General features: G+C 38.9%; 1 long non-coding RNA gene across 2 annotated transcripts; it reads left to right on the forward strand.

Annotated features, from left to right (window-relative positions):
• Positions 1-1171: 1171 nt before the first annotated feature.
• Positions 1172-3843, forward strand: LOC129166849 (uncharacterized). 2 transcript variants are annotated; one of them, XR_011515605.1, is made up of 6 exons: positions 1172-1411; positions 1549-1613; positions 1891-1965; positions 2194-2298; positions 2373-2644; positions 2883-3843. It is a non-coding gene; the product is annotated as an uncharacterized lncRNA (long non-coding RNA). The 2 variants fall into 2 exon arrangements; XR_011515604.1 differs by having other exon boundaries at positions 2194-2644.
• Positions 3844-4324: the final 481 nt, after the last annotated feature.

The raw sequence follows: 4324 nt of genomic DNA on the forward strand, positions 1-4324 counted from the left end.
AATCAGGCTGTGTGCTGCAAAATGCAAAACATTCCTGATCCGAATTTCCCGCGCTGTTTTACGGATGTGACGTTAAATGACGCTTCAAGCGCGTTCTCGACAAGGTTCAAACCCGGAAAAACATTTGGAAGCTTGCTAGGTGGCGGTAATGCGTCTTTCACTACTAGCCACGTTAAAACCCCAAACAGAAGAGGAAGAACCCTGGAAATGGATTCTACAACTAGCAAACGACCAAGTGCAACTCAAAGCCCACTAAAGTGGCACAAAGACGAAGGTTTTATCAGCGGCATCTCGAGAGTCAAAACGAAAATATAAAAGTCGGTCAGGGACCCGAATATGTATTGGGTACGCTCTGGAAGAATGAGGCTGGTTCAACTCAATTTGGGCCTGAAAAGGATGCGGACATGGCGCATTTTCTAGTGACCAGGTAAGTGTTGTATTACCTGGTCTCCTTATGTCTGCTGTAGGTTTCAGTAACGAGTAGGTAAATATATCAGAGCTGTATCTCCACAATTTAAGAAAAGAAAAAAAAAACATGGATTTAGATAATACTGATTTAGATAATCTAACAAATCTTTGTGCAGATGAACAAGAAACTTATCTAAGCTAACGATGTTTAGCATATGGCTTCCTGATCAGTTTGAAAAAGCTAAAAGCAACTAAGGAGTAATCAGATCACTTCTACGTTTTGTGGACGACACACCGCTTGTGTTTGGAGATAAATGGATGCTCCGTTTATTCTGACGAGACAAGTAAACAGAGCTTGATTTTATTATATGACGTCACCGATCAGCCGGAGAGAGCTAGCGTGCGTTAGCATGTTAGCTATGATCACGCTAACGGTTTGTATGTAACACAGAAGAGAATGGACATTTTCCAAACAAAAGATGAGTCTTTAGAATTATGTCATATTTGATCTACAGTCCAACCTCTAAGCAGGACTGTTACTTCAGTAGATAATGTTATTCGTGGGGTTTGTGTAACAGAACCCCATTGGAATATCTTTTCCTAACGTTAGTGCTGTGCAGTAAATAACTAGTCAGCCATTACTACATGTTTTACTAAAAGTAAAGTTGTGCAGAAGTTTGTGTTTACTTTTCTAAATTTGTCCTGTTGAATGTAGGTCAGAATAATATATGTTTGTGAAAATGATCATTTTTTTTAGGACTGACATGCATTTTCATATTACTAGTTGTGCTTAGCCATTATTGATCTATGTAAACAGAAGGTGTAGAGTCTCAACCAACTTGTTGACATTTTTGTTTAAAAATGTGTTTTCCAGCTACCGGAAGAAGCAGGCTCCTGAAACTGCAATTCAGGGAGGTAATGTGCAGTCAACCTCGACACCCAGTAAGAGAACAGCAGCTAAAATGTCGCATTCATTATCTCCAACTGAACCTGTGTCTGAGGGGTTAGTATCTTTTCTGTAAAACAAATATTCACGTTTTTGTGCTATGATATTTCATACATTAAATTACACCTTGCATATCCACACTTGGTTCAGAACTAACATCACACCACCAAACACTTCTGACATTATCTTTACAGGGAAGATTTTCTAATGGCTGGTGTTGAGGCGCTGATGACCTAGATTTGGATCCTTTTGAAGAAAGGTAAATTTGTTCATGAGAAGTCTTGCCATATAAGCAGGAAATTACTGCTGTACTATGTGCAAAAAAGATAAAAACACAATAGATAAGCAAATATAGGTCATTATATATATTTATTTATGTTGTGAAGTGTCAATTCACAGCAGATTGTTGTTATTTGCAGAAATAATTAATGACAGATGTATTAGGCTCCACATTTATCTCTTTAGAATCAGTACCATTTCAGGTAAGTTCCAGTATTTATCTTAACGTACAACAAATATTATTGTGTTGTCTGTAGTTTCAAATCCATGGATCTAGCTACGGATGCAGTCCAAATTGATGAGGACCAAGCAAACAACTTACTCAACAGTGTGTGAGTTGCAATGTCTTATCTATACTCTTTTTTTAAACTCCAAAGTCTTAAAACAATATATTAATTCTACTTTTATTTATTGTTTTCATAACAGAATAGAACTGTTATGAAAACTTTGTCAGGCTGATGAAGTTTGCAGCCGCAAACAAAATGCTGCAGGTAAATAAAACCCTTCTATGTTTTAAAAAGAACTAAAAGATGGAATTGTTGTTTTATCCTTGTTCACAGGCTGGGATCCTAAAGGGAAATTCCATCCTACTTGTGTGGCTGAAGGACATCGTCAACCAATTTTGGTACATTTGCCAGAAAGCACAACATCGTGATATGTTTAATGTAAGTATTGTGACATCTTTTGGACAACAAGACAACAATGCACATTGACATAATTACCTTTCTTTTCATAATAGTGCCAGCTCTCGTGTTTCTGTTGGTGAGCGCTTCTGTCACATGTAAAGTTTTCAAATAAAACTTATTTTTTCTGTTAGGACATGTGGGTGGGTGTGCTTCACCATGTCACAGGGAAGCATGAATGGACCCATGGCAAATGTGACCATGGACCACTTGATGCAACGACCAGTGATAAAGAGCTCATGGTACCATGATCTCCACCACACGAGGCTCTTCAACGAATCATGTTCAACAGACGCTGGTTGAAGGATGTCACCAATCTGACCTTTAGGTATATTAATAACATTTTCATACGCAAAAAAGCTAAAGTGTCAATATCAAAGCTGACAATTTACATATAGAAATGACAATTGTGGGTGAAAAGGCAATCAAAAGTGTGATTCCTAATAATCTATAAAGTTGTAGCTTTTGTTTTTTTACAGGTCAACTTCAGAACTGGAGAGTTTCCAGAATTGCATTCTCATGTAATCTATGTATGATCTAATGCTGCTGTTCTCCTCTCCATAAAGGCCCCAGCTACGTGAAGCATCAAAAGACAGGAATGACTTCTTTCATGCACACAGATTTATTAGAAATTAAGAAAAAATACTATGTACAAATGCAAATAACAGAACTTTTTTGTACATAAATAAAAATAAATATATTGCACAAACTGTTTATTTTTGGGTGAAAATGCTGTCTTCAGCTAAAGTTATTTTGAGGTATTGTGCTGTTTTGGAACTACTGTAGTTGTAGATAAACGGTTTGGATTTTTGGGTTAGGGTGCCCTCAGTCAGGAAGACGGTGTCCTGGCGTCTTGCCGAAACTCCAGGATATCCAGCATCACCCCTGGAAGACGGGTCACCACTCTCTCGAGAATATAATCTCTCTCCTCCTGGCTCAGGTGTTGTAAAGCTGTCTAGAAATTAAGGAGCATATGTTTACATGACTAGATTCATATCTCCAGTGAGTGATGTTTTTGTTTTTGGCATCTCTATTATTTTATTTTATTTTTTTACACAAATGGCTACAACCAACCTGCATCTCAACTATACTGGCAGCTCTCAGCTGTGCAAGCCGGTCTCGTTCCTCTTCTCTGAAAGCTGTTCACTGCCTACCCCGGCGCCCTGGTCCTCTTGAAGGAGCTCTGGACCTCAACCTGCTGCCCTCACCCCTTGAGCGTGTCCTTCCCCGACCCTCGGAGCGACCTTTTCCTCTCCCCTTTCCTTTAGCCCCTGGTCTCAAACTTTCCCACGACACATCAAAGTCTGTGGCAGGCTCGGGCACACTCCATCTGAACTGTCTTCCATCACTCCTTCCAATGTGAATTCCTGAAAATCAATGACAGTAATGGAAAAATGACTATTACCCTGTAGGTCTTGTTGATATTATGATTTTATTTTGATGCATTTTTGAACTAAACATTGATATTTATGTTCTTATTTACATTGTTGTGATGCCTGTCCTGTAATGAAATTGGTTTCACAAATGATGTCAGTGACTTGAAATTGGATGTTCGTACATGATGTATAAACAATAACATTAGCTTGTTAGTAAGCTTAGTGCAAAATAATAACTGTAATTTGTCTAAAAACATCAGAAATCACCTGCAGCCACAAAGCCTTATGCTGATAAAGTAGCATCATGTTACTGTCTTGCTCGCCAGTCACAAAACTGGCTTATGAATATTTCATAGGAAGGAGCACTTGCTTTACATCACGAGTGTCATGGCTAAATTAAAATGCTAATGTCATGGAATTTTACAAATATTAGACTAAAGTAACAATGTTACTTACTTCATCGCTCGACACGGTGCCTTGTTCGAGCCGCGCTCTGGCCGTACATCACTGTAACTTATTTTCTAGTGAAGAGTTTGTGCGCGCTCTCGTGCCGGGCTGCAGTTACTCACAGCGCCGAGTGCGTCGCTAATGAGTTTCGTTTCTTCATCCTGCCCCATGCTCCTTTAAGACAC

The sequence above is a fragment of the Nothobranchius furzeri genome, chromosome 12, assembly GCF_043380555.1.
Source record: "Nothobranchius furzeri strain GRZ-AD chromosome 12, NfurGRZ-RIMD1, whole genome shotgun sequence".
NCBI classification, from domain to species: Eukaryota; Metazoa; Chordata; class Actinopteri; order Cyprinodontiformes; family Nothobranchiidae; genus Nothobranchius; species Nothobranchius furzeri.